Source organism: Aedes albopictus, chromosome 3 (assembly GCF_035046485.1).
Source record: "Aedes albopictus strain Foshan chromosome 3, AalbF5, whole genome shotgun sequence".
Classification (NCBI taxonomy): Eukaryota; Metazoa; Arthropoda; class Insecta; order Diptera; family Culicidae; genus Aedes; species Aedes albopictus.
The window spans coordinates 415,708,422-415,732,812 of record NC_085138.1 but is presented as its reverse complement, the minus strand read 5'-3'; the positions used below and the strand labels follow the sequence as shown (position 1 = coordinate 415,732,812).

Here is a 24,391-nt window from a genome sequence, read left to right as displayed (position 1 = left end):
GTTCGCAAGGTTCGCATTCTGTCTGAGCGAATCGTCGGTCGAGTCACCTCCATCGTCCGTCCATCGGACGGAGATTGTCTCGGTTTTGGTCTCGTCTCGTCCGTCGCTTGATATATTGAGGGCGACCAATCCAAGTCCAAGTGAAGGAGTTTCGTCCGACCACAACAATCCAATATCGCAGCCAGCCAGCGCAGGTCGATCGCAGTTGGGTTTAAAAGTTCGAACCGATCGGAGTTCTTCTCTGCTTCCTCTCTGATCGGTGGGAGACGGAGCGGCTGTTGGACTAGTTTCTCAAGCTTAGTAGTTAGGCGCAGCAGGCTTATGGGAAACGCACGTGTGCCACTTGGGTTTAGTCTGCGGGAAGAAATATGGCAATTTTTGTTTGATTAAGTGCGGAACGTAAACACAGGAAAAGGGCGCAAGTGTGGTGAATTGTCGGGGTGTAGTGTGAAATTTTTGGTTAATTCCTTTGGACGCGGTTTATTGGTGTTGTGCAAAGCGTGGGTTGTGGCAGTTTTCCACGTGAGTGATCAACAGGTGGCGGCTGCGGCAACGGCAGTATAGGTGACTGAACGGTTTGTGCGAGTGCTACAAGAAGTGTTGACCTGCTGTACCCACTACTGGTTGGCCTGCGGCGATTTAGTACGGTGTCGTGACCGGAACGTTTTTAACGGTTTTTGCCTTCGATTGACGATTGAAGGGCATCTTTCAGCTTGCGGTAGGTTATTGCTAGGGTTAGCGTAATTAAATCAATTGTCGATGCGAATGTAGGCAATAGGAGCGAGCATAGTGAACAATGGTGGTGATTTTAGAAACAGTTTTTTCGAGTGATCTATGGAAAATTACAGCACGTAAATCAACTATTACTTAGCTGCATGCAATCAACTATGGTCCAAGGTCTAAGCGGATTTTGTCGTGGAAGTTCTAGTCTATTAATTATGGTTTTGTACCCGAGCAGGGGAAAATAGCTGTAGAATACCAAACTCAGGTAGGGAATCGCGCTACTTGGGCGGTGGCTTCTATATTCGTCTGTTTTCCACTATAACTCATTCAAATTTGAACCAATTGACACAACTTTTGGAATGTGGTGAGATAGGTATAGTATCTACCCGTGTACAACATTTCAAGTCAATTGGTTCAAAATTGACTGAGTTATAGTGGAAAACAGACGAATATAGAAGCCACCGCCCAAGTGGCGCGATACCCTATACAAAACCCAATATCTATAACTTGAATAACGTATAAAAAAGCCCTGCATAAGAGGTGAAATACTTAAACTAATAATTCGATAGTGATTTTTCATAAGGGTCTAACTGACTTTAAAAGACACTACACCGTCTTCAACCAGAGGTTGTACAGACTGAACAAGCACTAACATATGACAACGGACAACACACATAACACCCAGTGGCCCAGTGGAGAATTTTCCGTTTGACGAAAAGTTTTCCCCGACTGGAGCGGGAATCGAACCCACACTCCGAGGCTTACGAAACGTCCAGATGACTGACGCCTCTAGCCGCACGGCCACGAAGCCCATTTCAATCCAAAAATTTTGGTAAAACTCAATACACATTCTGTAATATGTAACACTAAGAGAGGATCGATGAAGAGAAATCGAAAATGTCAGTTAGGCCCTAATGAAGAATCAGTGTCGAATCGGTGTTAATTCTACACAGGGCCGGATTTTCAAAATTTTGGGCCCGCGGGATCAAATGTAGCTGTGGTCTTTTTCAAAAGGATATATTTTTGCTCATTCGAAATGGATTATAAATCGAGAAAAAAGAATTTATAAAACTTACAAAAAGTATAAAAGTTGGTATGGAATAGTTTGAATCTAGCACAATTAGCGAACGTAAAAAAAATGATTCATTTGTAAGAAAGATCTTGATTTGATATTCTAGTGTGAAAACGATGCGAAAAGTGAGTGTACTTTTCACAAGTGTGCTCGTTGCTCATCATTTCATGTATGTATTTAATCGGCATACATGACAAACTCCCAAAAGAGATTTCTATAAAAGTTTGTACAGAGTTCATAGTAGATATATTCGAGAAATTTTAGGTGGAACCTAACCATACCTTGGATTAATCTGCCAGCCGCCTATGACAATTTTGACCATAACTCGTGAAATATGGCACTAGAAATGATATTTGTGGTCATTCTGCGAATAGAGTGACGTGACAAAAGTCGGATTCGTACATCGAGGTGACAAATCTCGACTCTACTGCCCATATTCGCATAGTCGATGTAAGCGCCAGTGTACCTTTCAACATACTTTTGGAATTTTAACAATGAATAAATATAAAGTTCAAGATTTTTTTCGCGTTGGCATCTAACTAAGGGTTAGATCTTGTGATCTTTTTGATAAAACTGGTCACAAATATTCACACGCGTTAGATATTAGCTTTTGTACGGTGGCATTGCCAATGGTGGTTACATCGACTATGCGAATATGGGCAGTCTAATGAAGTGACTCGCTGTGTAAATCAAATGGAGAGTCACTTCATTCGAGTCGCGATTCCTCACCTCGGTATACGACTCCGACTTATGTCACGTCACTCCATTCGCAGAATGAGCACAATTGTGATCCTGTCACGCGTACTAGGCAGTGCATGTTCAAACAATTGATAGTAGCCTAACGTAAATATCAAAGAAATTCTAAATTACGTTGAAAAGATTTCAACTTATGCCGTTTCTTTAATCTGGGTTGGAAAATGCGTAAACAAGCAAACGTAAAACAAATTGCAGTGCAAGCGAACCCATGTTGGGTAGGAGTTGAAACTGTGATCTGATCCAGCTCCAACCCAGGTTGGAACTGGATAATAAAGAAAAACGGAAAAAGAAAAATCCAAATTTTCAACTGAATGGGGCACGTTCGGTGTAGTACTAGATTTGTAGTAATGAACTGAATTTTAGTATGGTGAGAAGGTCAATTCTCCGTTTCTGCAATGAAATGGTGCAAAAAGCGTGGGTATTATGATTTCTTGCCTAGTTTGATGCTGTTTGAGCAAAACTTTGGATAACTATGTTGTTTATGTCGCAAGAAACGGAGAAAATAACAACACTGTTGCCAAAACTTTTGCTCAAACAGCATCAAATTAGGCAAGAAATCATAATACCCACGCGTTTTTCACCATTTCATTGCAGAAACGGAGAATTGACCTTCTCACCATACTAAAATTCAGCTCATTACTACAAATCTAGTACATCACCGATCTGTCCTATTGAATAAAAATAGGGTGCCGAATGATTTGTTTTAATCACCTTTATTTCAAACCATAATTTCAAAAGCGCAGTGTATACCAGAGATGCCAGAATATTTTATTAAAAATCTGTATCAATACAGAGCATTTTATCATGGTTTCTGGAGAAATCTGCATCACATCTCCAAAATCTGTATTTTTCTTTACTCTGTATCTTGTCTATATAGAAGGTCAAAAATCTGTATAATACAGATTAATCCGTATATCTGGCATCTCTGGTGTATACCATACAGCTGATATTGAAATCTAGAAATTTTGTTGCTTTTTTTTTGGGATACTTGTTACTTTGGCATTACAACATTCAATCGTAATTTTTGCTAACAGTTGTTGTATTGTTAGATCATTCAAAAATGTCCCCAATCTTGTCTCGTTTTTGGGGATGTATGTCACTGTCTGCACAAAACTGCGGTAAGAACGAAAAAATGGGTTAAAAAAAAGAATGGAGACACATGGTTGCGGAATGATTGAACATTTTTGAATTTTTTATTTCTTAACGTAAGCATATAGCCCATATAGCCGAGGCGGTAAACGCGCGGGTATTCAGCATGACCATGCTGAGGGTGACGGGTTCGATTCCCGGTCGGTCCAGGATCTTTTCGTAAAGGAAATTTCCTTGACTTCCTTGGGCATAGAGTATATTCGTGCCTGCCACACGATATACACATGCAAAATGGTCATTGGCAGAGGAAGCTCTCAGTTAATAACTGTGGAAGTGCTCTTAGAACACTAAGCTGAGAAGCAGGCTTTGTCCCAGTGAGGATGTTACGCCAAGAAGAAGAAGAAGAAGAAGCATATGAAATATCTTTTATAATTCATGTCTAGAATACAAAACTCATTTTGGTTTATCAATATATTGCATTGCCACTAAGGTAGAATGGCTCGGGGAGGGTTTTCAATCTGTTGACTGTTGCTCAACCAATCCCTTGAGGCGACATCACGTTGGGACTGTGTTCAACAAGTGCATTTGTTTGAGCAAATACAACAGAGCGGCCATTGAATGGTTAACTTATGCGAAAGACTTATTTTTTTTGGGTTATCTATATATATAAAAATGAGTTTGAAGTTCCTTTGAGGCAACAAAACTCAAGAACGGATGAACCGATCAGCATGACTCTTGCACGGCTCGATTCGTATTCATGGTGGCTGTGTTTATATGCAGAAAAAGTTACGAAAATTATTTAAAAAAGTATAAAAATTGTGAAATTACTGATTTTTCATGAGCCGGGGAGAAATTCAGCGTGATCGAAATGAAATCAATCTAGAGTGCGATGACCTCAACAATTGTCAAACCACCACAGCTTGGCAAGACGAAGTTTGCCGGGACAGCTAGTATTCAATACAAATAGATATTAACCCGGGAGCGGTCGCGTCGTGTACTGAGTACACGCACCATGAAAAATGCACGCTTGTGGTACACAGCGTGAGTGCGGTGTCGCTGCAGGTAGTGAAGAAAGCGACTGCTCGAGGGTTAAATCTGTATTTTACCTTTTGGGATAGGTATGATGAAATAACGGATTTCTTGTAAATTCGAAAGAGAATTTTCCTTGTATATGCATTGATATGATTTTATTTTCTAATCATCCTCGGTTTCATTTGCTTATAGATCTTTTCGGCAATTCGGCGATATTAAACGTCGACAATGGTTTACTAAAATACCAAATGGTGAACACAGACAAACAGACGTATCACTTGGAACAAATTGCGATTTTTTTTTATCTGTATTAACGAGATTTTTAGCCCTAGGCTAGTTCATCTCGGGACCCACGCTTTACTTCCCTTCCGAAGGAAGAACTCACATTTTGTGAGTATGTCGGGAGTGGGATTCGATCCCAGCTCCTCGGCTTGATAGTCAAGTGTTCTAACCATCACACCAGGTCCGCTCCACAAATCACGATTGAAATAAGCGTTACGAGAACATATGTTCTACTGTACTGTATTCCAATGAACACTTCTCAAGAACTCTTTCAATGATTAGGAGTTCCTTCAGAGAATTGTTTAGAAATCCATTCAGAATTCCTTTGAGAATTTCTTTAGAAATTCTACTTATGATTATCGGTCGAATGCCTTCCAGATTTCCTTTTTGGATTTATACCGCCATTAAATTTTTAAATTCTTACGCAGTTTTACACAGAATTTGTCCCGCGACTTCCGAGATAATTTCGGTATTTCTGAGATTTGTTCCTGAGATTTCTTCCAGAATTCCTCCCAAGATTGCTACATTAAATTTCTACCAGGTCTCTGATGGTGTACCTCCTGGGATTTCTGCCAAAGATATTCTCGATGTGTTTCCAGTGTTTCTCGCTGGATTCTCCCGGAGATTCTTCCAAAATTGATCGAAAGTTCCTTCATGAATTTCTTTTAGTGGTTTTCCGAGATAGCTTCCCAACAGTATCTCTCGGATATTTTTCTAAAATTCCTTTCGAGATTTCTTCAATAGGTCTTGGCAGAGTTTCTCATGTTTCTCAGTTTCAGATTTCACATGGATTCCTTCCGATTGTACTCTGGGAACAAGGAATTTTGTATTTAGGTTATCCCCGAAGACATTCCGAGGAAAACTCCTGGAAGAATCCCTGTAAGAACTCCGGGAGCAACTATCAAAAAATTCCCAAAGGAGCACCCCGAATCTCGGGACAATTTCCAGCAAAAGTGCTGGGAGGAGCTCTGGAAATAATCCTGAGAAAATCTGTTAAAAACTCAGTAGGATCATTGCAAGAAATCCATAAAACTATCAGGAGGAAAATCTGAAAAAAAAGTGCTGAAAGATATCACGGGAAGAACTCCATTAGAAAATTTAGGAATCGCTCTTACAGAAATCCCAAAAGGCACTTCTGAAAAAAGTTCCGTGAGAAACTCCGAGAAAAATCTCATGTAAAACTTTAAAAGAAATATCGCGAGAACCTTTAGGAAATACCCAGGCTGAAGCTCCTGTAGTAATCCAGGGACCAACTATAGAAGAAAGCTCACGGAAATATCTCGGAAGAAATTGCAGGAGAAACTTTGGAAGTAATCCCGGATGGAGCTCTTGCAGAAAACTCGAGAAAAACTCCTAGAGAAATCCTCGGAAGAGCTCTAGTATAAATCCCAGAAATTACTCTGGTAGAAACTCTGGGAAAAATCTCGGTGAGATTTCTTGAAGAAGTTCCAAGAGAAACACCGAAAGCAATTGCGGAGTCCCGACAGAAACTCTAATCGATAAAATCTGATATATATCCTGAGAGAAATTCTTGTGGACATCTCGAGATATATCAAAAAAAAAAAACAATGTACATTTTTTTTTTTGCAAAACGCAGGAGGCTCCGGGAAAAACTCCACGAGCGACTTTGAGAGCAATACCGGGAAAACCTCACGAAAAAAGGTAGAAATCTGGAAGAATCTCCTGAAGGAATTCAAAAAAGAATGCCAAGAAGAATTGCGTGAAAATAAACCGATGCGAGAAATCCTGAAAGACACCGCAAAAGGTATTTCCAAACAAGTTCAAGAAAAACAATGACGGATTTTCTGGAAGAAATCCTTGTGGAGGAATTTTTTAGACGAATTTAAACTTCCAAATTAATCCGCGTACGCATGGAACTCTCCCCCTGTTCCTCTAACATGGTTATCTAGATTAGGGTAAGAAATCAAACTTTGAACTAGTCAAATTGTAATTTTAATTTAAATATTGTCCCGAAAAAGATGTTTAACAGCTTTCGATAATATAACCTGATAACATGGATTTGAAAAGCATTGAAAAAAGCGTTTTTGTCAAGGAAAAGAGGCATTTGTAAAATCACTGTGATTTCACCCATTTCCCCTAAGAGAAAGCACATTTTCGGTGCACTCGTACAGCTCATTCATTGTATTACACGCAATATGTGAACACGTCAAATGAAAGCTTATTTATCGTAGAATCGACCAACCGAATAATATTCCGCATTATTTGACATAAAATTATCAAATTTAACTAATTCTTACTTGGAGAATGTTATCTTAAGTTGAACCATTTGTAATCTAAATTTGAACTAGTAAACGGGGGTGAGCTTCTAGTGTTGGCCTGTAGATTGCGCTAGTGGTTGCTTTGTTTACTCTTGGGGGATGAAAAAATCCAAATTTAGTTTCCAAATTCCTAAAGAATTTCGAACATTCTGAGTTGAGATTCCACTACCTAATGAAAAATAGGTATGAGAATTAGCAAATTCATGTGATTTTTCATTGTTAAGCATGGAATTGGCTGTTTTGTGAGTTACTCGAGCTGCTGTCGCCAGTAGCTCAAATTAAGATTGAAATTGGTTCAAATTATGATTACGATGGTTCAAATTAAGATTAAAATCATTGTTGATGAAAAATCAAATATTTCAATGAAATTCGGTGCAAATACAAACTTTTTACCATTTAACAGAAAGTTTATACCCGTGGCTTTCATGTACATACGATTTTGCCGTAGTAAATTATTTCCATGTGGGAGAAAAAATCACTTAAAATTTGCACTACTTCAGAAAGCCGCAATTTGGTTCAAATTTTGATTACCTACCCTACTTCTTGCTATAAGCTGCTTTTCGAATCTGCAACTTATTCACGGAACCATAAGCTTCCAGCAAGAATCAAACATGTACCGTGTCGAAGCTCATGTTCGAAAGAAGTAAACATTATATATTCGAAAACTTTTTTGATCATACCAACAATGGACTTTACTTCTTTGTGTAGATCCAGATGGCTTTCTATATAAAACTGAGTGGTTTGTACGAGATGTCTCGGCTTAATGGTTTTATTGTTGAATCAATAACTATGCACAGCTCACAGTAGGCCTGGTCGCTTTAATGCTTGTAATGCATTTTCGATGTACTGCAAGCATTAAGAATGACAAGATAAATGGTAGAGGTAGTCGATTCTATCATTTTCCAGGATTCTTTAAATGTATGATTGTGTATGTGTAGACTAGAGTAGATCCACAAGAGGTGAAGTTCGTAACTTTTTACTCATACGACCCAATGATTTATTTTTCATCGGTGAAAAATTTCCCTAGGTATTCGAGATATTCCCTAAGTTTTCCAGGTTTTCCCTGTTAAATAAAATTGTACGAATTTCAGGTTTTTTTTCACGTAGTAGAAACTATGCTGTGAGTTTTATTGCCATTAGTACACTTGCTGAAGGATTTTCGTAAGGATTATAAATAAGGTACACGGGGGCAAGTTAAAATGGGTGGGGCAAGATGAAACAGCAGGATAAGGTGATTATACTCATAATTTCTGAATCAATCAATTTTCTGGTAATGATAAATTTTGCAAATTGTATTGAAATCCTTTTCAAAACTTCGCGTTTCATCTTGCCCCACCCGTTTCAACTTTCTCCAGTGTACCTTATTTTTTCTCGGTTGCTTTTTAATTCTATATTACAGAACATCCATAAATGTAGCATATTTTGGCTATTTTTTGCTCTCCCTAGTAGCTTGTCGACCCACACCTAATATATAATTCATCCTGTAGACTTTCCCTCCTCCTACAATTCAACGTCATTTATGGATGTTTCCTTAGCAAAAGTATATCCTTCAGAAAGGGGGTCCAGGTCGAGTAACGAGATCTGTGGTTCTATTTGTCGTCGTCGCTATGCTTAGGTGTTGTCGAAATAGTCAACAACGCTGATGCTTGTGGTACGAGCTCAAACACCCCTAAGTTCCCTCTGAAGTCCCTGAAACACCCTGAAACAGCTTGAAACGTCTGGAAACGCCTCTGCAAACCCCTTGAAATCTCCATGAAGTTTATCTGCGTGGAGCCTCCTACGATCCTCGGGAAGTTTCCTGAAACTTCGTGAAACGCCTCGAAACTCACCCCGAAGCACACCTAAAGTCCTGTTTAGTCCCTTAAAATTTCCGGGAACCTCTGCAAATCACCGGTAATTCCATAAACGCATTTAAACGTATTGAATCGCCTCTGATTCCCTCTAAAACTCCTTCGATAGCCAGTGAATTCCCTCTGAAACCTTCTGAGATGTTTTGTAACTAACTTGAAACCTCCCGGAAACGACCCTGAAGGTCCCTGGAAGCCTTTGAACTCCCAGAAAATCTTTCTCAAATCTCCTGAAGCCCTCTGAAACGCCTTGAAGCGCCTGAAATCCTCTTGAAACCTCCTTGAAAGCCCCCTGATGCTCCTTATGACCTTCAAGTATCAGTAGGTCGCCTCCAAAGGCACGTTTTTCTTTGTTTGGGAAATTTGTGCCAATTTCCTCATGACCTTACTTTAAGGACAAGGTATTTGGAGTACATTGCTCCATTTTTTTCACATATCTGGCTGAAAATATAACTTGATGCTTGCTTCCGCACAGTAAACATTGAGTTACATTTTCAGCCAGATTCGTTTGACGGTTCTCTAGATTTGTGCTCAAGAAAAGTTTGAACTGCGTACTCTAAATATCTCGCCCTCCTTACACTTTTTGCAACCTTGAAACCCATTTAAGTAAAACTTGATTCCATTAAAATAAAAAAAAATCGATTTGTTTACTTATTACCTCAATGTGTGCCCCATTTTTAAGTGGATGTTCATGGAAAAGTTTGGTCGTTGGTAGCGTTCCTCTTATTTTCCAAACATGTGTAACCAATACCCAGTAGTATGGGACACGCTTGTATGGAAAAAATAAATCCTCGCTCCAGTCGACTTTTTAGATCCCATTTAGGTCCCATATGAACTGTACAAAATTTCAGCGCAATCGGTGAAACTATAATTTAGCGCAAGCGGTTCAAAGTTTGCATAGGATTTACTATGGGAAAAGTTACACTTTCGAACAAAAAATCCCAGAGGTCGCCCCTTGTCTCCTTAATTCAAATCGATCAACGCTTCTTGTAGAAACATCATTTATGAAACTTTTCTTCGAAGACCGCAAAACGATTGGATGCTTGTGGAAAAAGTTATTGATTTATTACCGATTAGTGATCCAACAAATCGTTCGTGTTTTGTTTTACCAGCAGCACTGCTGCTGCCATTGTTGGGAGGCATCTCCACAATAGAGTTAATAAACTATAGAGGAAGAATGTCGCTGGCGTCGCTGCCGAAACATCTCTTGCTGGCGGAGATAGGCCGGGCTATAAGTGTCAAAGCGAAAAAGTATGCAGTTTGACAGATAGATACCCGACATGTTTGCGAGCGAGAACAAAGGGAACAGCAGCGACATTCATTCTCTATAGTTTATAAACTCTATTATCTCCACCCCCAGAAACAGCAACAGCCAAGGCAGCAGCTACAGTGCTGCTAATAAAACAAAACAAAAAGCCGTTCGTTGGATCACTAATCGGTAATAAATCAATAACTTTTTCCACAAGCATCCAATCGTTTTGCGGTCTTCGAAGAAAAGTTTCATAAAGGATTTTTCTACAAGAAGCGTTGATCGATTTTAATTAAGGAGACAAGGGGCTACCTCTGGAATTTTTTGTTCGAAAGTGTAGCTTTTCCCATAGTAAATCCTATGAAAACTTTGAACCGCTTGCGCTAAATTATAGTTTCACCGATTGCGCTGAAATTTTGTACAGTTCATATGGGACCTAAATGGGATCTAAAAAGTCGACTGGAGCTAGATTTTGATGTTTGTCCCATACTAATACCCAGTCAACCTGTGATCGTATAAGATGTTGAATAAGATGTTAAAGGCGTGGTGATAACTGTCGAAAGTTTTGAGCGCATGCATACAGCGACTAAGTAGTGATCCGAATCTATATTCGCACTGCGGTATGTGCGGACGTTGGTTATATCTGAGAAGAATTTACCGTCGATTAGAACGTGGTCGATTTGGTTTTCTGTTTGATGGTCGGGTGATCTCCAGGTCGCTTTGTGGATATCTTTGCAGGGGAAGAAGGTGCTTCGGACTACCATACCACGGGAGGCTGCAAAGTTAACGCATAGCTGGCCGTTGTCATTCGATACGGTCATTCGATGCAGGCTGTTTCGCCCGATTACCGGTCTGTACATTTCCTCCCTTCCTACCTGCGCGTTCATGTCGCCGACAACGATTTTCACGTCACGCGGCGAGCAACCATCGTATGATTGCTCTAACTGCGCGTAGAACGCTTCTTTCTCGTCATCGGGTCTCCCTTCGTGTGGGCAGTGGACGTTGATGATGCTGTAGTTGAAGAAACGGCCCTTAACTCTCAACATGCACATCCTTGCGTTGATCGGCTGCCCACTCGATCACACGTTGCCGCATCTTGCCCAACACTATAAATCCTGTTCCCAGTTCATTGGTGGTGCCACAGCTTTGGTAGAAGGTAGCTGCTCGATGCCCGCTTTTCCACACTTTCTGTCCAGTCCAACAAAGTTCCTGCAACGCCACGATGTCGAAGTTGCGGGGATGTAGTTCGTCGTAAATTATCCTGTCACATCCTGCGAAACCTAGTGACTTGCAATTCCATGTTCCAAGTTTCCAATCGTAGTCCTTATTTCGTCGCGTGGGTCTTTGCCGATTGTATCGAGTCGTATTTTCTCCTATGTTATTCGCAATGGGGATTTTTACGGGTGGCTTATTGGGCCTACGCCAACACTCCTGTCTCGCCGGAGGGCCATCGTGCCAGTTCTGTTTAACGTCCCAACCAACACTGGGACGACCACGCTGATGGGGCTACCACCTTGGATCTAGCTGGGCGTGGTGCAGCGTTTCTTACTCAGCCGCTGGATGCCAGAACAGACGCTGTTTGAGCCGCACCTCCTTGGTGAACAGACGCTCGGGTCGTACCTCCTCAATCTAGCTGAAGTCAGAAGGACAACAGTGCTCAGGCTGCACTACCAGTTAAGCACACAACTCTTAGCTGGCGGTCTTTGTCATCGCTTGACCCGTGGAAGCATGAGGTAGGAACTTGTGAGGACCAGAGCTATATTGGACGCTCTCCTTATCGACTCACCGTTTTGCAGCCCGCATGCACGCATATGGTCTCCACTTTATCATCTTATGCAACATCTTATACGATTACTGGTTGTCTGGGTATAAATTGAAATCCATGGAAGTTCCAACGACTTTGCGAAACATCTTCGAGATAACGACCGACCAATTCTTGTGTTCAGAATCAGATATCTACAGTAGAAATGTTTAGGGAAGATTGAAAAATTACGTCCATCGTTTTTCGGGATTTCTAGACCCCCCCCCCTCTGTCACGCTATTTTCCTATATCCAATACACATATTGTCACACTTTTCTAGACCCCCCCAAATGTTGGACGTAATTTTTGAACGTTCCCTTATCACCTTTATCTTTATCAATTTGGGTTGTTGAAATCGAAAACTATTGCCTTTAACAATATATTGAAATTGACAACTTAGAAACAACAACTAGCTGTCAAATTTGAACCATTTATAGACATCTAGTTGACCAACTTTCATTGCCATTAGCATTAAGCAAGTCGCAACAAATTCGTAGGTGGTACAGTCCTAGACCGCGGTTATAGGGGTTGCCTCCTTCCCGTTCGAACAAAAGCGCAAAGATTTGGGATTATTCTCTGACTCTTAGACAAGACTAACGCAATCCTCCAATGGACGAGAACTGACCTGGCCACGTCCTTACGACAACCGAGGGGTGGGTAAGGAAGATTAGTTGAGCAACTCAGGTATTGTTAGAGGAAGGGAAAACTCCAAACGATACGTTTGGTAAACGTTGAGGCGCACAAAATATCATTTTTGGTTATATTAAGACAGCTGCCGGTATAATTAATCTGGTTTTTATTTTTCCATCTTGATCGATGCAGGACTGGGTGACTGAAAATCTGGAATAGAAAATGGTGTTAACATATTTTATTGAATAAGCTGTTCGTGATACGCTTGGAACGGTTATATACCTTATGATCAGTCCGGCATCATATGATGAACTCATCTGAATATTTCCGAAACAAAAAGTTCATTATCAGTAATCACTTTAAAAAAACAAATAGATACACAGAAAAAAAAAACTACATCAAATGTATATCCTGGAATTTTCCTACAGGAGCCTAGCTCGTGTATTTAATGTGGTAGATCTTACGCCGTAACGCACCATTCCAATGGGAAAAACTAGTTGACCAACTTTCAGTGGAAATTAGAGAATTTTTGGTGCACTTTTCGAAAAATTACGGTTAGTTGACCATTTTTTGAAACAAGATAGTTTTTTGCATGAGTGTAATCAGCTTTGTACCTAAAATCCGCCCTCTAAACGCATCCGAAGAGGATGTTCTGCTTAGAACCTGTAAATTACACTCATCTCGTGGAGAGTCGCTTTCACAGCTCTGTCACGACTATACATGTGCGATTCATACTCTATTCGGCAAACTTTTAGACAAAACCAAAAGGCAAAACTTGTCCATACATCGTTTCTTGATAGGATGCTTCTGAGCTGAGAAAATAGCAAGTGAATGTAACTCTTTGCAAGTGAGTGTTCCCATCCCTGCTTAGAGGGTTCAAAAATCGGTACAACAACGCATTTCGCATAAATAAGACTAATTGCTATTGCTTTCGTGTTACATATTTGAGTTGGTTTCATCATATGTTTGTATTGAAAATGTTCGAACATGTACTTACATTTTTACTATTGATAATGCACATAATACAATGCTGAGTTTAACGGCCTCGATTCCCAGTCGATACAGCAACTGTTCATAAAGGAAATTCTTGAATGTCAGATTGTCCTCTCGAGGATTACGTACATAGCTCCAAAACCTATGTTTTACTAAATACTACCGAAACAAGATCTGACTATTTGGATAGGAAGGCCTATTTTTGGCACTTGCTGCTATAACCAAGTCAATTATTATTCAATTAACTTGATTTTTGCCACACGATAAGATACGTACAGTATCTAACCATGTACAAAAACTCAAATCCATTGGTTTAAAATGACTCAGTAAGTGCCCAACATAGGCCCCTGACCAAATGGTCCCAGACCCTATCCTAGTTTTAGCGGTTAACGAACTGTTCATGATCCTATATGAAACAAACAAAGAAACAAAGCAAACAGCACCATTAAGATCAAATGTCACCTAGATGTAGAACAACTTTTTCTTCTGTTCTCCGATGATGTACGGAAATGAGAGTAGAATAACAACTATATGCGACCATATGTTTACTACATATTCGGTTCCGCTTCAAGTATAGGTATAGAGCTTCCTGTCTTGTAATGACGTCGTTTCAAACTTGCTTGCAGTGGATCAATCTGGATTGAGTAGGTTTAGCTGCATCGAAGATAACTGGAAAGTAGTAGATAGACATTCGAAATATGAAATCCGAGCCGATCGCGGATTGTCCTCTGTACGAGAGGTTTCATCCCATCAACTGTGAGCTAATGAGAATTAATGTATGGAGTACAAAAAAGTATCCTGCGACGGTGGAAACTTAAATCGACTTATTGACGTCATGTTTTGCTGGTATTGATTGACTTCATTGAGTAGGAATATTAAATTAATAAGTCTCACGTGACTGACTTGCATGTGACTGCGTCGTATCCTTTTTCTTCGCAAGGCGAACGACAGTGCGTGGTGATTGTCATTGCGATCGTAAAACTACGATCGCTGATCGATAGCTATGGAGATCGTGTTGTTAACACCTTCATCTTCGAATATTACTTTATGTTCAGATGAATGGTAACTTTGCGCTGTATATAACATTGATAACAAATTTAAAGGTAAATTTAAAGGTAATTTAAAGGCACTTCGGGTTTTATAGCGGTTACATTAACTGCTTTTAAGTCCTGGAAAACACAAGTGCATGGGGTCTCCAGTTAGCCTACTGGTTAAGGCTATGGATCGCCAATCCGGAGACGGCGGGTTCGATTCCCATTCCGGTCGGGAAAATTTTCTCTATTCCCTGGGCATAGTGTATTATTGTACTTGCCACACAATATACAAATTCATGCAATGGCAGGCAAAGGAAGCCCTTCAATTAATAACTGTGAAAGTGCTCCAAGAACACTAAGTTGAAGAGAGGCAGGCCAAGCTCCAATGCGAACGCCGAGCCATAAAGAAGAAGAAGAAGAAGAAGATGGGGCTGCCGTTTCCACTTCTAGTACTGTGCTTCCACCATAATGTGACCCCCCGCAATAGGAATGTTTTCGTTGGATTTTGTCACAAAAACAATTTATTGACGAAATTTTGAAAATTTTAGCAATCTGAGTCACCTAGAAAGTTACTGCTATTTGCTATGTTTCTGTTTTTTTAATTATTTTGTTTGAAGTGAGCACTTTTGATAACAAAATGAATGGACGTAATTGGTGTCGTGTCTGTTTTCAAATAGGATGAAATCAACTTCAATAAACCCAAACATTCGGCATAAACTTAAAAAAAAATAAAATGTTTGGTTTTGTGATGGTTCTCAGAATCTCCTCAAAACTAGTCTGACTTGAAAATATTGCGTTGGAATGCCAGTCAGGCCAATCTTTATCCTTTGTTTTGCCACAATAAAAGAAATCGTCGATAATATATGATTTTGTTATTGTAAAAAGCATCCACACTTCCACGCAGGGGGTTATCCCGTTCCGGAGGACCAAACCAGTTTTTTTCTCGCCACTCCGGCGCCGTCTCCAGAGACTATACGCTGCAATCGTAAACAAATGAAATGCAAAATCCTTTATCTGCGCATCCATTCACGCAAAACACTGCGCGCGGTCACGAGACACGAGCTTGAGTGTGGAATAAAATGGAGTTTTTTTTCTCAGAGTGGACCCTTATCGGTTGGACACATTCCGTAAATTAATTAAAATGTTTTTTTTATATATCGGCACCAACATTTCAAAAGGGCGTAACTGCATTTTGAAATAAACCCCTCTTTCACATCTGTGGATCGTATTTCAATGCCGCCATGCTAATCACCGCCAGTATAGGAAAGAAGAGCAATTTCTCTGTCTAGTAATGTTTGTGAATTTCGTGGGAAACTTAAAATATGACCCACAGATGTGAAAGAGTGGTTTGTTTAAAAATGCAGTTACGCCCTTTTGAAATGTTGGTGCCGATATTCGGGGAGAATGCGAATCCGATGTTACGAGAAAATGTGTTTGTTTCGATTAGGTCACAGGCAAGCAGACAGTGAAGCTTTGCTGTATTAAAATTAGATACATGAAGTAAATCTAATAAAATCCAAAGGCACTCGGGGAACTCCTGGAGGAATTCTCGGGGGAACTCCTGGAGGAATTCTCGGGAAACTCCTGGAGGAATTCCCGGGAAACTTCTGGAGGAATTCCCGGAAAACTCCTGGAGGAATTCCCGGGAAATTCCTGGAGAAATTCCCGGGAAACTCCTGGAGGAATTCCCGAGAAACTCCTGGAGGGATTCCCGGAAAACTCCTGGAGGGATTCCCGGGGAACTTCTGGAGGAATTCCCGGGAAACTCCTGGAGGAGTTCTCGGGGAACTCGTGAAGGAATTCCCGGAGAACTCCTAATGAAATTCCCGAGGAACTTCTGGAGGAATTCTCGGGGAACTCGTGAAGGAATTCCCGGGGAATTTCTGGAGGAATTTCCAATGGCGTCTGGGAGGAATTCCCGAGGAACTTCTGGAGGAATTCCCGGGGAGCTCTTGGAGGAATTCCCGGGGAACACCTGGCGGAATTCCCAGGGAACTCTTGGAGGAATTCCCGGGAAACTCCTGGAGGAATTCCCCGGGGAACTTCTGGAGGAATTCCCAAGGGAACTTCTGGGGGAACAAATTTCTGAAGGAAATGCCTGAGAACGCCTGTTGGAATCCCCGGTGAACTCCTGGAGGAATTCCCTGGGAACTCCAGGAGGAATTCCCGAAGAACTTCTGGAAGAATTCCCGGGGAGCTCTTGGAGGAATTCCCGGGGAACTCCTGGCGGAATTCCCAGGGATCTCTTGGAGGAATTCCCGGGGAACACCTGATGGAATTTTCGGGGAACTTCTGGAGGATTTCCCGGGGAACTCCTGGGGAACTGTTGAAGGATTTCCCTGGAAATTGCTGAGGATCTTCCCAAGGAACTCCTGCTGGAAATCTCGAGAAACTTCTGGAGGAATTCCCGAGGAACTTGGAGAAAATCCAGGAGGTACTCTTGGATGAATTCTCGGGAAACTTCTGGAGGAATAAATTCCTGGAGGAAATGCCTGAGAACGCCTGATGGAGTCCCCGTTGAATTCCTGGAGGAATTCCCGGGGAACTTCTGGAGGAATTCCCGGGAAACTTCTGGAGAAATTCCCAAAGACCTCTTGGAGGGATTCCCGGGGAACTCCTTGAGGAATTCCCGGGAAACTTGTGGAGGAATTCCCGGGAAACTTCTGGAATAATTCCCAAGGAACTCCTTCAGGAATTACCGGAAACTCCTGAAATAACTTCTGGGAACTCGTGAAGGAATGCCCTGGAAGAATTCCCGGGGCACTCCTGGATGAATTTCCGGGGAACTTCTGAAGGAATTCTCGAGGAACTTCTGGAGGAATTCCCGAGGAGCTTGTGGAAGAATTCGTAGGGAACTCCTAGAGGAATTCCTGAGTAGCTCCTGGATGAATTTTCGGAAAACATCTCGGGAATTCCGGGAATTTCCTGGAGGAAATACCAGAGAACGCCTGGAGAAATTCCTGGGGAACTTCTGTAGGAATTCCCGAGGATCTTTTGGAGGAATTCCTGAGGAGCTCTTGGAAAAACTCCCGAGGAGCTCTTGGAGGAATTCCCGGGGAACTTCGGGAGAAATTCCCGGGGAACTCCTGGAGGAATTCCTGAGGAACTCGTGGAGAAATTCCCGAGGAACTTCTGGAGAAATTCCCGAGAAACTTCTGGAGGAATCCCCGAGGAACTTCTGGAGGAATTCCCAAGGAACTTCTGGAGGAATTCCCGGGAAACTCGTGGAGAAATTCCCGGGGTACTCGTGAAGGAATTCAAGGGGAACTCACAATGGAATTCCCGTGGAACTCCTAATGGAATTCCCGGGGAACTTCTGGAGGAATTTTCAATGGCGTCTGGGAGGAATTCCCTAGGAACTTCTGGAGGAATTCCCGGGGAGCTCTTGGAAGAATTCCCGGGGAACTCCTGGAGGAATTCCCGGGGAACACCTGATGGAATTTTCGGGGAACTTCTGGATGAATTCCCGGGGAACTCCTGGGAACTCGTGAAGGAATTTCTGGAAAGGAATCCCTGGGGAACTCATGAAGGAATTCCCTGGAAATTCCTGGAGAACTTGCCAAGGAACTTCTGCTGGAAATCTCGAGAAACTTCTGGAGGAATTCCCGAGGAACTTATGGAGAAAATCCAGGAGTTACTCTTGGATGAATTCTCGGGAAACTTCTGGAGGAATGAATTCCTGGAGGAAATGCCTGAGAACGCCTGATGGAATCCCCGGTGAACTCCTGGAGGAATTCGCGGGGAATTTCTGAAGGAATTCCCGGGGAACTCGTGAAGGAATTCCCGGGGAACATCTGGAGGAATTCCCAAAGACCTCTTGGAGGGATTCCAGGGGAACTCCTTGAGGAATTTCCGGGGAGCTCTTGGAGATATTCCCGGGGAACTTCTTGAGGAATTCCCGGGAAACTTCTAGAGGAATTCCCGGGGAACTTCTGGCGGAATCCCCGAGGAACTCATGAAAGAATTCCTGGGGAACACGTGAAGGAATTCCATGGAACTCCTGGAGGAATACCCGGGAAACTTCTGGAATAGTTCCCAAGGAAATCCTTCAGGAATTCCCGGGAAACTCTTGGAGAAATCTCCGGGAATTGCTGGAGGAATTCCCGGGAACTCCTTGAATAACTTTTCGTGAAGGAATTCTCTGGAGGGATTTCCGGGGAACTCCTGGAGGAATTTCCGGGGAACTCCTGGAGGAATTTCTGGGGAACTCCTGGAGGAATTCCCGGGGAATTCCTGGCGAAATTTACGAGGAACTTCTGGAGGAATTCCCGAGAAGCTTATGGTAGAATTCCTAGAGAACTCCTAGAGGAATTCCTGAGTAACTTCTGGATGAATTCTCGGGAAGCTTCTTGGGACTGCTGGAAATTTTCTGAAAGAGATACCAGAGAACGCCTGAAGAAATTCCCGGGGAACTTCTGGAGGAATTCCTGAGGAACTTCTGGAGGAATTCTCGATTAGATCTTGGAAGAATTCCCGTGGAACTGTTGGGAGAATTCCCGGAGAACTTTTGGATGAATTCCCGAGGAACTCCTGGAGGAATTCCCTAGGAACTTCTTGAGGAATTCCTAGGAATCCCAAGGAACTTCTGGAGGATTTGCCGAGGAACTTCTGGAGAAATTCCCGGGGAACTTCTGTCTTAAATCAAGAAAGGTTGTACCCTGTACTAAACTGCGCATTGTTGTGCTGACTGAAGCCACCTACTGGAACAAATATGTACTAAACGAACTACTGTCCGAGAGTCTCTGAACTCCTGAACAACTTCTTTGAAAACATAATCCTTCTACGACATATTTTAACAGACATCTCTGAAGAAATCTCAGCATGCATTCTTGGAAAGGTAGCTCTGTTTTTTTCTTCTGTAAAACATATTTAATGTTACGTCAATTTGTCTGTGACAAGCACTGATTATGTTTTCGCCAGTCATGAAATACGAGACGCCACAGAATAACGCGTAGTATTCAGATAGACCTTTCTTTGGAACCTAAAAAAACAAGTTCCCATCCATTAACACAATCGCTAATCGTCGATCAGCTCGATACTCTTCACCTCCATCCCCGTCTTGCATCATTTAGAGTTTCGGAGGTGATCACTTGGCTGGCCCTTTCTGTTCAGCTTCCTCCATATGCATGTGACCGGTCGCAAACAAAAAGGCACCTAAAAACGAATGTTGTCTGTCCCGTGGCATCTATGGATCGGATCAAACCAGATCCAAGTCGGACCGGTTTTCGGATCTTGCCAATTTGGGGTTGCTTTGCCTCCTGCTTCCTGCCCTTGTCCCTCTGTCGTCGTCTGTTCGCGTTCGTTGTTGTGTTGCGGAAGAAGGAACATTCAGTGGATGGAGGCTCGACTCGATCCGGTCGTATAAATATGCACATTCAAATTCGGTTTGATTCGATTTTAGATCGCCATCAGCAATGGACCAGGGCCAAGGATTCTTGGCGGTTGACCCGACGACGTCGACGCTGCGATTGTAGGTCGCGATCAATGCGAAATGTGCGGTTTTTAGGTCTTGTCATGGTGGTTTTAGATTGACTGACGCTGGTTGTAATTAACTGAATGCCTAGATATTTGGGAATTGGAGAATGATTTGCGTTTGTATGTCCTTTCATGGATAAGCTTAAAGCGGATGAGATTTTGCATATTTCTATGTGGCAGCATGGAACGAGCTCACCACATTTGAGATCTGCTCCAATGCATATTTCCTCTTTGTGATCAACCAAGAGTACTATAATACCGGCCTGAACACCTGTTGTTATATTGAAAATACTCAACGAAATGTTCCAACGAACATTGGTTAAGCATTTGCTCAACCGGGTTGAAGGCCCAATGTGACTATTTTTACATTTACTTCCACATTGTCATCATTGTTGTCATATGTCGCTTAGCTACACTCCGCACAAAAAATAACTGTTCCAATAAAAGCACATCTCGCTTTCATGTTTGTAGGATTTCAGCATCCTCATCATCACCATCACCGTTGCTACTACCGATGCCATATCTTAATGTCAACAAGTTACAGCAACGAGCCGCGCCAAGTTACAATACCTAACAGACGGCACGGGAATTCCGTTGTTGCTCAATGTCAGTAGTTGCTTACATTTGGATACTTATCTTCACGTGCAATAAATTTTACTCGTCTTCTCTGGATGTGCCTTCGTCGGACTATTTTTAATCCGGCACTCTGGAAACGATGCACTACGTCGCGACATGTGCCGTTTCTTTGGGAAAACCCAAAGACATGCGAGTGATAGAGTTACTTTTTATAGTCATCTGTTGATGCCATTTGAAGAGTTTTGGTACTACTCAGCAAAACCTGATGGAAACATTTACCTATCCCGGGCAACCTGCCTTACATACTTTACCGAGCAAACTAAGGCCTGAGTGGCCTTTGCTGTACATAGTAGCCGTCTCCATTCTACTCGGTCCATGGCTGTGTGTCTCCAGTTCCGCACTCTGCGAAGGGTCCGCAGATCGTCCTCCTCTTGATCGACCCGCCTAGCTCGCTGCGCACCACGTCTTCTTGTACCGGAGGATGACTCTCGAGAACAATTTTAGCCGGGTTGCTATCCGACATCCTGATGATGTGACCCGCGCTCCCTAGCCTCCCGATTTTCGCGGTGTGGACGATGGTTGGTTCTCTCAGCAGCTGATGCAGCTCGTGGTTCATTCGCCTTCTGTAAGTCCCGTCTTCCATCTGCACTCCGCCGTAGATGGTACGCAACACCTTCAGTTCGGAAACTTCAAGGACGCGTTGATCCTGCTGCACGTAGGGTCCATGTTTCGTGCCCATAGGGTCTAATCACCGGTCTAATCAGCGTTTTGTTGATAGTTAACTTCGTGTGACGGCGAACTTTATTCGATCGTAGAGTTCTGCGGAGTCCAAAGTAAGCACGATTTCCTGCCACAATGCGCCTCTGAATTTCTCTGTTGGTGTCGTTGTCGGCGGTCACCAGTGAGCCCAAGTACACGAATTCTTCAACCGCCTCGATTTCATCGAGGTGGCGGGCACGGTGATTCCTATCTGGAGCCCTTTGCCATCATGTACTTTGTCTTCGACACATTAATGACTAGTCCCATTCGCCTGGCTCCACTCTTTAGTCGGATGTACGTTTCCGCCATCGTCTCAAATATCCGAGCAAAAATATCAATATCATCAGTGAAACCAAGCAGCTGAACGGACTTTGTGAAAATCCACTCGTGTTAATCCCCGCTCTCCTTATTACACCTTCTAACGCAATGTTGAACAGCAAGCACGAAAGACAGCAAGCAGTAACCCTCTGCGAGATTCGAAGGGACTCGAGAGTGTCCCTGATACTCGAACTACGCACATCACTCGATCCATCGTCGCCTTGATCAACCGTGTCAGTTTATCCGGAAATCCGTATTCGTGCATAATCTGCCATAGCTGTTCTCGATCGATTGTATCATACGCCGATTTGAAATCGATGAACAAGTGATGTGCGGGCACGTTGTATTCGCGGCATTTCTGCAACACCTGGCGGATGGTGAACATCTGGTCCGTTGTAGCGCGTTCACCCATAAATCCAGCCTGATATTGCCCCACGAACTGAGAATGGTGGCTCCAAAGAGGATTACGTGCTTGCGAAACCAAGCGAAAGCAACCAACGAATGCAGGGGAGGTTGTACCGTGCAATTACCTCGGTTTAAGAGCCAAACCTATGTCCCTATCTGTCCAAGCAAATGTCAAAAAGATAAGGGAGATTAAGGTTAATATTACAACATTGTATGCCATTTAGAACCCAAGAACTGAGAACTAGAAGTAGAGCTAGACGCTATATTTTTTTGTAAAAAACTATTTATCTAATTTGGAAAGTTGCAAATAGTATGCTTATTCTTATTTGTATTCATTACTGTCCTTACTACTAGGACATTTCATTTTAGATCATCTGTATCATTATTGTACATATTTGTTCGTCGCCTAAACTGTTTGGACATTAAATCGAACGATCCGCTATATTTGAAGTGAGTTAAAATTAATCAATAAAATTCTAGCTTGAGCTGTCCTGAATTTTAAAACTGACTTTGCTTCAAGATTGCCGAATGACACGAACATTTGGCCTAAGATCTTTCTGATGTTCATGACACTGCTGCACAATGGTTTATTTTCCCATTTTCACGCTCTTAATTAATAGCTCGAAGGATTGACGAGATAGAGCAATGGTGTCTTCGGCAAAGTTGACGGGAATAACCAGCGCCATCTTTTGACAGTTAGAGTTTTTGGATCAATCCCCCTAGAAGTGAGATACAATTTTTTTTTAAATTGTTGAGATAGAGGGTTGACGTCTTCGGCAAAGTTGTAGCATTTTTGATTCCAAACAACTTTCCTGAAGACGTCAATGTTGTAATTTTTACTCCAATGGAGATAGAGGCCTGTGTTTGAAAGTTAACCCCAAAAACACGTTTTTTAAGTAAAACATACATTTGTTGAATTTTTAGACCCGTACAATGTTCTGCAAAGTTGTATGAATCAATAAAATACGCAACTTTGCCGAAGACATCAAAGCTGTAAGAAATAAATGAGACGAGTTATAGATGAATTTATGATGTTTTTCATCCACTTTTAGGGATAAATATCTTTCTTAGGGGCAAAAAGGTGCAGCTGAGGATACCCTTATCAGAAAGTACATCTATAGAGCTTTCAAATAAGGGTCAGTTTGTTCGTCCACGATCGTCTACTGAGGAGATATGGCCATAATAAAAAATCTCCTTACTACGATTTAATTGCAATCAAATCTACTTTGACAGAAAAATTCATGGCTACTATGATGAAATAAAAATTACACCAACTTTCGTCTTATCTTAGTAAAAGTTCATTGTGTTGACTTTCTTCATATAAAATTTCAAATTGCTTTACAGAAGAACTCTGTTGGCTCTGTGAGAGCGTATTAAACCCCGGTAAATCCTAATATTTTATTCAGTGAATGGGATTTGTACTAAATAGTGGACATCTTATAAAAAGGCAGTGGAAAACGTTTTTAGAACAATTTTGGTATTTAAAACATTCAGGACTGTTGTGGAAATTCGCTTAGAGAAGGCTATATATTATTTGATCATAGTAGCCATGAATTTTTCTGTCAACGTAGATTTGAATGCAGTTAAATCGTAGTAAGGAAATTTTTTATTATGGTCATATCTCCTCAGTAGACGATCGTGGACGGACAAACTAACCCTTATTTGAAAGCTCTATAGATGTACTTTCTGATAAGGGTATCCTCAGCTGCACCTTTTTGCCCCTAAGAAAGATATTTATCCCTAAAAGTGGATGAAAAAATCATAAATTCATCTATAACTCGACTCATTTATTTCTTACAGCTTTGATGTCTTCGGCAAAGTTGCGTATTTTATTGATTCATACAACTTTGCAGAACATTATATGTGTCTAAAAATTCAACAAATGTATGTTTTACTTAAAAAACGTGTTTTTGGGGTTAACTTTCAAACACAGGCCTCTATCTCCATTGGAGTAAAAAATACAACATTGACGTCTTCAGGAAAGTTGTTTGGAATCAAAAATGCTACAACTTTACTGAAGACGTCAACCCTCTATCTCAACAATTTAAAAAAATTAATTTTGTATCTCACT

The 24,391-nt window shown here is 41.7% G+C and overlaps 1 protein-coding gene across 1 annotated transcript in view; it reads left to right on the top strand.

Moving 5' to 3' along the window:
• Nucleotides 1–24,391, top strand: part of LOC109622213 (solute carrier family 26 member 10) — a 55,999-nt gene continuing 31,608 nt past the window's right edge. Inside the window, exon 1 of the mRNA XM_062856314.1 lies at nt 1–718. The gene's annotated coding sequence lies outside the window, so the exon portion shown is untranslated. The remainder of the gene's footprint in view (nt 719–24,391) is intronic.